Below are 12,355 nucleotides of genomic sequence, written 5' to 3' on the forward strand. Positions count from 1 at the left end.
TTCAGTGAAGTGTGTTGTTGGTGTCAGTCTGTCTTAATAGATAATATCATAACACCCACAATGATGGCTTAGCCAGAGACAACTCTTCTGGAATCAAAGGTGGATAGAACAGAGTCCCACCACTAGAAATTCTGTTACTATTTGGTAGCAGATGGTTGTATAGTATAGTGGACTGTTGCCGTATAGGGTTAATGGGGCTGGAATCGTATCCCTACTTATCCACCTAATAACCCAGGATAGCGGGCAGGCAGTTTGTATTCATGCCTAGATCTAAGTTTGCTGTTTAGTTGGGTAATACTCAGAGTAGCACTTCAGTAAAGATCCCAGAAGTGTCCACGCCGGTAAATAGCTTGGCAATTCATATAAAACTTCAATAGAAGTATTGGATACTTTGTTTTTAAAGTGAGCCCAGATCACAACAATAAATAAGTACATTTGTCAGGGCGTTCTTGCTACCCACGGCTGCAGTCTCCAAAATGCTCTGATTTCCAGGCGCCCTCGCCTCTCCGATGAGCCGACATCACACGTAGGCTGACGTCAGCCATACCCGACGTACGTTTCACCAAACTGGCTTCATCAGGGGAAATTTCCCGAGTGATCTAGTAGGTAATTTATACACTGGGGTTGCTATGGATGCTAATAGCTTCTAGTTACCCATTGGTGGTATGTTATGCCCGTCGGTGTCACTCATGTGTTCGTCCCGCCTCCCGTGGCCTTATTGGATGTTCACTGAGGCATATGACAGTGATTGATCCATCTTCAAAGTTCATGTTGCCGCTACTCATATATATATATATATATATATATATATATATATATATATATATCCAGTGCTTGACAAATCACCCAAAAATCTACTCGCCGAACCAAAATATCTACTCGCCACCTAGTCCCGCCCCAACCCCGCCTCTAGTCCCGCCCCCAACCCCGCCTCTAATCCCGCCCCCAGCCCCGCATTTAAAAAAAAACATAAATGAAATAAATGTAATAAATTTCTAGTAAGAACATTCGTTTTTGACATAAGTTTATTTATTGTATTACATTATACTACAATTAGTCCTTGTTTTGTGTGTGTGTGTGTGTGTATGTGTGTGTATAAATGTCGAATCTAGAAAAAAAAGCCAGATGTGAATGACTAGTTTCCTGCACCCCTTAACTAGTGCCTGGACGTCCCCGCTTCAGAATGTTTAAAGCAGCAATCCCACCTGGGATCTTACCTGATCCGCAGACCCTCAATGTCCAGGTACCTCATTCCCACAATGTTATACATTGGAGGGGATGTGTTCCCTACCTGTCTTCTGGGTTACGGGGGATTCCAATGTCTTCTGTGTGAAGCTTGAGTCAGATCTGGAAGAAAGCAGTATAGGTTATTTCGGTGTAGTATAGGGCAGTTAAGATATACAGGGTAAATAAAATATCCAGATCCAGATTGTGAGACAGAGAGAGGGCGAGACAGAGAGAGGGCGAGACAGAGAGAGGGCGAGACAGAGAGAGGGCGAGACAGAGAGAGGGCGAGACAGAGAGAGGGCGAGACAGAGAGAGGGCGAGACAGAGAGAGGGCGAGACAGAGAGAGGGCGAGACAGAGAGAGGGCGAGACAGAGAGAGAGAGGGCGAGAGAGAGACGGAGAGAGGGCGAGAGAGAGACGGAGAGAGGGCGAGAGAGACGGAGAGAGGGTGAGAGAGAGACGGAGAGAGGGTGAGAGAGAGACGGAGAGAGGGTGAGAGAGAGACGGAGAGAGGGTGAGAGAGAGACGGAGAGAGGGTGAGAGAGAGACGGAGAGAGGGTGAGAGAGAGACGGAGAGAGGGTGAGAGAGAGACGGAGAGAGGGTGAGAGAGAGACGGAGAGAGGGTGAGAGAGATGAGAGAGGGTGAGAGAGATATGGAGAGAGGGTGAGAGAGAGATGGAGAGAGGGTGAGAGAGAGACTGAGAGAGGGTGAGAGAGAGTGAGAGAGAGACGGAGAGAGGGTGAGAGGGAGGGTGAGAGGGAGAGACAGAGGGAGAGACAGAGGGAGAGACAGAGGGAGAGAGAGAGGGTGAGAGACGGAGAGAGGGTGACTGTGGGGGGATGGGGTGACTGGGTGGGGTGATGGGGAGACTGGGTGGGGTGATGGGGTGACTGGGTGGGGTGATGGGGTGACTGGGTGGGGTGATGGGGTGACTGGGTGGGTGATTGGGTGGGGTGACTGGGTGGGTGATTGGGTGGGGATTACTGACTGACTGGGTGGGGATTACTAACTGTCTGACTGGGTGGGGTGACTGGGCAGGGGGGTGGGATGACTGACTGGGTGGGGGGGTGACTGACTGGGTGGGGGGGTATGACTGGGTGGGGGTGTATGACTGACTGGGTGGAGGGGGTATGACTGGGTGGGGGAAGGGGTATGACTGGGTGGGGGGGTTATGACTGACTGGGTGGGGGGGTTATGACTGACTGGGTGGGGGGGTATGTTTGACTGGGTGGGGGGGTATGATTGACTGGGTGGGGGGGGTATGACTGACTGGGTGGGGGGTATGACTGACTGGGTGGGGGGGGTTATGACTGACTGGGTGGGGGGGTATGACTGACTGGGTGGGGGGGTATGACTGACTGGGTGGGGGGTATGACTGACTGAGGGGGTATGACTGACTGGGTGGGGGGGGGTATGACTTACTGGGTGGGGGGGTATGACTGACTGGGGGGGTATGACTGACTGGGTGGGGGGGAGTATGACTGACTGGGTGGGGGGGAGTATGACTGACTGGGTGGGGTGGGGGGATGACTGACTGGGTGGGGTGGGGGGATGACTGACTGGGTGGGATGGGGGGATGACTGACTGGGTGGGGGGATGACTGACTGGGTGGGGTGGGGGGATGACTGACTGGGTGGGGTGGGGGGATGACTGGGTGGGGGGATGACTGACTGGGTGGGGTGGGGGGATGACTGGGTGGGGTGGGGGGATGACTGACTGGGTGGGGTGGGGGGATGACTGACTGGGTGGGGTGGGGGGATGACTGACTGGGTGGGATGGGGGGATGACTGACTGGGTGGGGGGATGACTGACTGGGTGGGGGGATGACTGACTGGGTGGGGTGGGGGGATGACTGACTGGGTGGGGTGGGGGGATGACTGGGTGGGGTTGGGGAATGACTGGGTGGGGTGGGGGGATGACTGACTGGGTGGGGTGGGGGGATGACTGACTGGGTGGGGTGGGGGGATGACTGACTGGGTGGGGTGGGGGGATGACTGACTGGGTGGGGTGGGGGGATGACTGACTGGGTGGGGGGGGTACCTTTGGTGTCCTACACGTTCTCTCTCTCTCTCTCTCTTACACACACACACACACACACACACACACACACACACACACACACACACACACACACACACACACACACACACACACACACACACACCACTCTCTCTCATACATACCCACACACACTCTCATACACACACACTCTCTGTGTAGGGGGGGGGGTAGCGGATGCAGCCACAGGAGCGGAACCGGAGGGCAATCAGCCAGGAGGATATTTTTTTTTGTTATTTATTTAAATTTGTGGGGGGGTGGGGAAGCGGAGACAGCCACGGGGACCGAGGGGAACACCCCTGCTGGCATCGGGAGCAGCCACTGGCACTGGGGGAAAGCGGGGACCGTAGGGCAACCGGGACGGGGGAACATCGGCCGCTGTCATCTCCTGCCCCGCGCGAGCAGCCACAGGGACAGGAGCAGAACCGGAGGGCAAGCGGGGCAGGGGGGGGGGAGATGGGGGGAGAAATCCCCTGCTGTCATCTCTTGCCCGACAGGAGCGGAGACTGGAGGGGATGAGGAGGGAAGCGCGGGCAGGAGACGGAGACGGACCGCGCGCGCGAGGAGAAGCCATTACCCCTGCAGAGAAGGGCTCCATTCCGCGTCACGACCAATTGGCCAATCAGCCAGGAGGATATTTTGTTTGTTATTTTTTTTTTTTTTTTTTTTTTTTAATTTGCGCAGAGCAGGGGGAAAAAGTAGCTGGCCACGGGTTCAATTTCCGTTCGCGCCTGGCGAGTGGGCGACCGGGTTTGTCGAGCACTGTATATATCTATATCCAACTTTATTAATCAATTAACAAATACACCATATCCCATTGGGAACTTGATTGTGTGTATTGACTGCACTAAGTAACAGAAGTGAATAAAATGCAATCCTGTATCTAACCCCTTTTTTGTTCTTTCTGTAAACTGAGAAATATCCATATTCAACAGATAAAGCTAAAAAGAGGACAACAAGGACCAGGTGAGTTTATTTTCACTAACACTTCTTTTGGAGTGCTGGCCCAGCTTTATAACTTGTTCTTGAGTTGGAGTGCCATGCTCTGGGGGGTGCAGGACCAGAGCACAGAGGTGGATTGCAGACAAATACCAGCCCTGGCCGTTTGTATCATACCGGCCTTTTCCTTCTACGACGCACCGGCATGAAGTTGCCACGTCATGTGACGTCGGGTTGTCATGGTGACACATCACCATGCGATGTCACATTGACCTGGCAACACGTCACCATGTGATGTTGGGGTAGCCATGACTGTGCGATGTTGCAGAAGGAGATGACGCTGCAGAGAATATAAGAGACAGGTAGAGAGAGCTCGCACTCTCCCCCGGAAATCAATTCAATTGTTGGGGGGAAAATTGCAAGGCCTCTGTAATCAAGCCTCCCTTACACTCCCCCTCTCTTTATTCACCCCTTACACTCCCCCTCTCTTTATTCACCCCTTACACTCCCCCTCTCTTTATTCACCCCTTACACTCCCCCTCTCTTTATTCACCCCTTACACTCCCACTACTCTCTGTTCCCCCTTAGGCTGCGCTTATAGTGCCGGCGACGGCGCGGCAAAACAAATGCATTGTCGTCGGCACTTATAGTGCACGCGACGGCGACAAAGCGACGGAGCGACAGTGCTACCAGAAATCTGGTAGCCACGGATATTTGATTTTTTTGGCGACGGTCTCCCCTTGCGGCCAATCGGGAGCTTCTCCGGGGCTCTGTCCTCCCCTTTTACGACGTCGCCTTTAACTAAATTACAACTATTGCAATGGCGACGGGTGACATCATCGGTCGCGTCGCCGGCTGTATAAGCGCAGCCTTACACTAACTCACTCACTCCAAGACACACAGACACAAGGATCTTACCTTGGGGGGAGGAGGTCTTCTCGATGCTGCTCCGGTCCTGGGACTTTCTGGGGACTACGCAGCTCCCCCTCCTGGTCGGGCAGAAGTTGGGCTCCAACTTCCTGCGCCAGCAGGCGGGAGCCAGATTGCAGTGACCCCATGGCTGCTGCAAGGGGAGCTGGAGAGCTGCTAGCCACCACTGCTGGGGAGCTACAACACTGGCCCTCATTACCAGCCCAACGGGGCAAGCCCAAACGCCCAATAAAACAATCCCACCATACCCGAGCGCCAGGGAATAATATCTGTGAAGAAACATTGACGGGAGAATTGGTGAGCGTAAGTTTGATCTTTAATTTTGTTGTACTTTTAAAACGCACCCTTTGAGAAACCCCTCCTGCTATCACCAAATGTTCCCTATCATAACTGGCATCGCAGAAGATGACAGCGGAACAGCAGAGAGATGCAGAATGCTGAATATCGCAGCCCACAGAGGAAAACAATGAAATCCATTACTTGGGACGGCTCACCTTGATTATTATTTTTTTTAAAGATTTTTAGAACAATTTTGATTTATCAAAACAGTAATTTCATTGCATGAAAATGTAGATTGCTATTTTTTTCCTCTTAATTGGAATGTAGTCTGATTTTAATTGCATTTAAATTCACACAGAGAGAGAGAGAGAGAGAGAGAGAGAGAGAGAGATTGATTGATTTAAGATGCTATTTGACATCGCCTGTATCAATATCTATAATTTAAAATCCCTTTTATGGAAGTTGAAAAAAAATACTGATACTGAAAAGATGCTGACGTATTTGCCATATATTGTCATTTAATAGGGTCAAACCCACAGCACATCCTGTCTATTCTACCGAGAACATTTAAAAGCAAAACACACATTTACAAATGAGTTTTTAAGTGTCAGGGAATAATTGCAAAGGGATCAGCCTCAAGACTGAGACCATAAGGCAGGAATATAACAAAAATCAATCAAAGCATTTTTGTAATGAATAGAAATCTAATGTATGTATGTAATTTTCTGCACACCTGTGTGCATCATAATTCCCACTCTGCAACATGTATTGCGGGCAGTTCAGGAACAAATTTCAGATACAAGATTATACAGGGCTGGAGACTGAAAGGTGTTTAAAAGGTGCAATTCCAGGTAGGAGTAAAGACTAAAACTAAAGACACTGAAATGTTTAATAGATTAAAACATGGATTAATACAAACGACCAGCCCTCACTGATTGCGAGGGAGTCTCATTTGATTTTTATTTTCATTGTCTCATACACTTTAATGGAGTCTCACTGATACTGTACAAATAAGTATTTTCCACTATGTTACAACTTTTGGAAATCCCAACTCGTTTTGGTCCTTGGGGGTTGAAATCTCTGCATGGCGAGCATTAATACTTTTACAGGCACAGTTCAATTTAGCAAGTCAATAAATTGTTTGAAACAACGTATCGGTGTAATTGGCTTCTTGAAATTCAAACGCCCTTAAAGAAACTGCTTAACTTGTCTATTTCTATCTTGTGGAAAAAAATGGTGTAGCTTTTTGCTGGGAATATTGGATTTAAGCCGACAAATTTATTATAATTATCTTTTTGACAAATAATATCTTCATAATTTCTTGGTGAACAATTTGCCCGGAGCTCTGCGGAATGGCAAACCATCTTATAACCAAAAGACATTACATTAAAGGGCTGACAGATGGGGGGGGGGGGGGCCTCCGTGAGTTAAAGCACTGACTCTCAAACAACTCTGAAGTAGGAGCTCGGGTTTAAATCTAGAGATTCGATTCTGCCACGGATTGGCCAGTTCTATTTTCAACTGGTGATTTTCACGGATTAGGTTTTTTTTTTTAAAAAAGGCAGCTTCAGGTTTTTTTCTCCTACTCCTATCACTGAGAATCCACCCAACGGAATCCGAATCCCTGAAATATGGAGTGGAGTGGATTCCGTCAGGTTCACCCATGTCTATTTAGTTCCCAGTGTCTGCTCCATGTGATATTGGGTAAGTCCCTTTATCTGCCTGTGCCTCAGGCACCACAATTAGATTGTTAACTCCACGGGCAGTGACTGATTATGCCTACAATGGTCTGTATACAGCACTGTGTTTATAGCACTGTGTACATTGTCAGCACTATATAAAAATAACATTTTGAAACTTTTTGGAAGAACTCCAAGGCTTTTGTTTATCTACTTCAACCTTATCTACTATTTAACTATGTATGTAGCCTATTTCACAAACAAGAATATGTATAACCTGCCTGGAAGGAGGACAGGAATCGTACAATGCCAAAGCTTCTAGCAGTTCTGTTATGTCTACAATAGGTGAGAGCCTGGCATTACGGTAGTATAAAATGAAAAATTATATTTGTTTGGATTCTCAATAGAAATTTTGAGTTGAATCGTATCTTGTCTTTGTGATGATACATGCAGTTTAGCATCACAATTACGGGGGAGAGGGGGAGACGGGGAGAGGAGAATGGAAGATAGTAGGAGAGAGTGGGGAAAAGAAGTAGACAGAGAAAATAACAGAGGGAATCGAAAGAAATGGAAAGACAGTGGAGGAGAGGAGAAAGATGGGAGTGAGTGACAGAAGAGAAAAACATATTGAAAATACAAAGGAGGAGGAAAGGGGTGAGAGGGGCAGAACCTAAGAAAACTGGAGAAAGACATTATGCCCCTAGTAAGACCACACATTGAATATGGAGTACAGTTTTGGGCACCACAAAAAAGACATGGAACTAGAGAGAGTGCAGAGAAGAGCCACCAAATTAATAAAGGGAATGTAAAATCTGATATATGAAGAGAGGCTAGCTAAACTTAGATTTATTTACATTAGACGCCTGTCTAAGAGGGGATATAACTATATACAAATATATTCAGGGACAATACAAGGAGGTTTCAAAATAACTATTCATCCCAGGGGCAGTACAAAGGACTCGGGGCATCCCTTAAGGTTGGAGGAAAGGAAATTTCACCCGCATCAAAGGAAAGGGTTCTTTACAGTAAGGGCAGTTACAATGTGGAATTCATTGCACATGAAGACTGTGATGGCAGATACAATAGATATCTTCAAAAAAGGTTGGACATCATTTTACAAAGGAAAGATATACAGGGATATACCAAATAAGTAAACATGGGAAGGATGTTAATCCAGGGAGTAATCTGATTGCCAATTCTTGGCGTCTGGATGGAATTTATTTTTCTCCTTATGAGATATCATTGGATGATATATTACTGGGGGGTTTTGTTTGCCTTCCTCTGGATCAATATTCTGTAAGTACGGATATAGGATAAAGTATCTGTCGTCTAAATTTAGCATAGGTTGAACGTGATGGACGTATTTCTTTTCATAACTTCATCTACTATGTAAGAGATAGTGATAATAATAAACAAAACTAGGAAGGGGAAGTGAGAGAGCGAGGCAGTCCCCTGTCAGTGTGACTTCTCCTTCCAGCAGTGCCGTCCCAGTGTGATCTCCCCCAGCAGTGCCCTGTCACAGTGTGACTTCTCCTGTCAGTGTGACTTCTCCTGCCAGCTGTGCCCTGTCAGTGTGACTTCTCCTGCCAGCTGTGCCCTGTCACAGTGTGACTTCTCCTGCCAGCTGTGCCCTGTCACAGTGTGACTTCTCCTGCCAGCTGTGCCCTGTCACAGTGTGACTTCTCCTGCCAGCTGTGCCCTGTCACAGTGTGACCTCCCCCAGCAGTGCCCTGTCACAGTGTGACCTCCCCCTGCAGTGCCCTGTCACAGTGTGATCTCCCCCAGCAGTGCCGTCCCAGTGTGATCTCCCCCAGCAGTGCCCTGTCACAGTGTGACTTCTCCTGTCAGTGTGACTTCTCCTGCCAGCTGTGCCCTGTCAGTGTGACTTCTCCTGCCAGCTGTGCCCTGTCACAGTGTGACTTCTCCTGCCAGCTGTGCCCTGTCACAGTGTGACTTCTCCTGCCAGCTGTGCCCTGTCACAGTGTGACTTCTCCTGCCAGCTGTGCCCTGTCACAGTGTGACCTCCCCCAGCAGTGCCCTGTCACAGTGTGACCTCCCCCTGCAGTGCCCTGTCACAGTGTGATCTCCCCCAGCAGTGCCGTCACAGTGTGATCTCCCCCAGCAGTGCCCTGTCACAGTGTGACCTCCCCCCAGCAGTGCCCTGTCACAGTGTTACCTCCCCCAGCAGTGCCCTGTCACAGTGTGACCTCCCCCAGCAGTGCCCTGTCACAGTGTGATCTCCCCCAGCAGTGTCCTGTAACAGCGTGGCCTCCCTGTCAGTGCCCCGTAGCAGCGTGGCCTCCCTGGCAGTGTCCTGTAACAGCGTGGCCTCCCTGTCAGTGCCCTGTAACAGCGTGGCCTCCCTGGCTGTGTCCTGGCATAGCATGGCCTCCCTGTCAGTGCCCTGTAGCAGCGTGGCCTCCCTGGCAGTGTCCTGTAACAGCGTGGCCTCCCTGTCAGTGCCCTGTAACAGCATGGCCTCCCTGGCAGTGTCCTGGCATAGCATGGCCTCCCTGTCAGTGCCCTGTAACAGCGTGGCCTTCCCTGTCAGTGCCCTGTAACAGCGTGGCCTCCCTGTCAGTGCCCTGTAACAGCGTGGCCTCCCTGTCAGTGCCCTGTAACAGCGTGGCCTTCCCTGTCAGTGCCCTGTAACAGCGTGGCCTCCCTGGCAGTGTCCTGGCATAGCATGGCCTTCCCTGTCAGTGCCCTGTAACAGCGTGGCCTCCCTGGCAGTGTCCTGGCATAGCATGGCCTCCCTGTCAGTGCCCTGTAACAGCGTGGCCTCCCTGGCAGTGTCCTGGCATAGCATGGCCTCCCTGTCAGTGCCCTGTAGCAGCGTGGCCTCCCTGGCAGTGTCCTGGCATAGCATGGCCTCCCTTGGCAGTGTCTTGGTAGTGTAAGCTTCCCCTGGCACTGCCGCTGAGTGATATGAAACATCGGCTCCTCATTACACCAACATTGTGACAGGTTCAGGGGAGGCAGAAAAACAGCTGTGACTGTCAGCCGTTCAGATACAGAGAAAGCACTGCCTGCTACTATCTTACTAATTCCTCTGCATCCATCTGTAAGAGAACTGTCAGAGGGAGAAAGAGGAGGGGGTCTAGGGAGAGATAGCAGATATAGGGAGAGTGGGACACACAGAGAGAGAGAGAGAGAGGGGGAGAGGGAGAGGAGAGAGAGAGAGAGAGAGAGAGAGAGAGAGAGAGAGAGAGAGAGAGAGAGAGAGAGAGAGAGAGAGAGAGAGAGAGAGAGATGGAAATAAGAATAGAGAAAGGAATGAAGAGACAGAAAGAGGAACATAGGGAGAGATGGAGACATATGTGTAGCGCTGTTTCCCCCACCCTATGGGAAATGTGATGGCTACAGTGTGTGTGGTGCTTTACCTGTGGCTCACAGGAGGCCTGAACCTCCGCTGCTGGGAGCCTGGGGTGTACCTGATCCGTCTGGTGACAGCGCCTCCAGTGCGGGATCCTAACTATGTTGGATAACCCTGTCACAGGACCCAATACAAGAACTACACACACATTTTGCTTGTCGGGTGGTGCGAGACCTAACGCCCTCCCGCAACTTCCCACCCCCCACCGTGATGGCTGACCTGTGGTGTCGGATCTCCGGCACCCTGCTCCAGGTAAGTCCTGATCGCGGCGGCCATTCACCCCCCCCTCCCGCGATCCCGGTTATAATGCGGTCTCATTATATGGACCCTGAGCAGTGCGTTATAACGGGGTTCCGATATAATTAGTACTAGGCTTAGTGATATAATTTAACATTAGGTTTAGAGTTAGCACTAGGATTATTGATAGATTTAGAGTTAATACTATTGATAGTGTTAGTATTAGAATTAGAAATTAGGGTTAGAATTATTAGCAGGATCAGTAACAGGTTTAGAATTAGAAGTAGCATTAGAGGTAGGTTTATCAATTATGTAGGCATTAGAATTAGCACTAAGATTGATGATAGCATTAGGGTTAGAAATAAAGTTAATACTGTACTAGCATTAGCCAGAAGGTTAGTGTAACAGGGACGTACCCCGTTTATGTAAAACTGTCTCCAAATACTCTGAGGAATCCAGTAGGGAGTTGGTTAATTGCAGTCGCTCAATTAACCAGGCTCCACTTGGCTATTCAGAGCACTAGAAAAGCCTCCTGTCAGAAACTGACAGAGAGATTCCTTAGCACACAACTGTGCTGATCAAGGACAGAGACCCTCCTTAGCACACAAGTGTGCTAACACAGGAGAGCAGAGCGGCCTGCACAAAGACTCCTTAGTTCCCAACTGTGCTGACATGAGAGCAAAGACAGAGGTGCGAGTCGTGAAGCACACACCGCGGCTCTCTGTCAAGAGACTTCCTCTGGAGCAGCAGGACTTAAACTCCTGCATCTGGAGAAACCGTCAGATAAGATTTTCTTAGATATTGCTCCCAGATAAATATCCTATATACAGTATTTTGGACTGGGAACTGGCCTAACCAGCCAGTCACAGATAGTTAGGGTATGTCTTGTTTATTTAGCCTCCAAAGTGGAGTAGGTGTTTGTTTATTTTGTTTTTGTATGCTGTAGAGTGTTTTAAGGTACCGGCTCAATAAAGCCATGTTTTCATTTCACCCTAAACGGTCTCCATTAGTGTACCTCTGCACACATCTCTTACAGTTTGTGTCACAGGAGAGCAGGACAATTAACACAGTACCGCAAACACAAGACAGAATGAAGGAGTTAAATGAAAGAAGTTTATTTCATCCAGAGCCAACAGGAACAACACAACACAAGGTTTCAAGCTTACACTCACCAAAACAGGGATTACAGGGGGAACAGCTAAGTGCTGAATGCCACTTCAGTAGTCTTACCCAGGATGGTTCCACACTTAGCTGGTCTCTTGTACCTCGATACAATCAGGATGCTAGCTGTGTCCTAGCAAGTTTAAAGATCCCATTCGTCTACAGGACTGAGCCTTGTTTTGGGTGTCTCCGGCAAAAACTTTGGAGTAAGACAAACTTATTAATTCAGAGAGTCTGTAGAACTGTGATTGGCAAGGGCTTACATAGTTTCCCGGTCTCCATCTACAACATGGAATATCGGGTGCTAGCAAATCAGAGCACGGATACTACGTGCCAGCCAATCACAGAGCGAGGTCTCGTCTGTGATGGACCAATCAAGGCCGTTTGTGGCAACAGTGCTTTAAGACAGCACCCAGAGAGTTTTTGCGCTGGTTTTTTTTCCTCGCCATTTCCTCCCACATTGATGT

The sequence above is a fragment of the Ascaphus truei genome, chromosome 11 (genome assembly GCF_040206685.1).
Source record: "Ascaphus truei isolate aAscTru1 chromosome 11, aAscTru1.hap1, whole genome shotgun sequence".
Taxonomy (NCBI): Eukaryota; Metazoa; Chordata; class Amphibia; order Anura; family Ascaphidae; genus Ascaphus; species Ascaphus truei.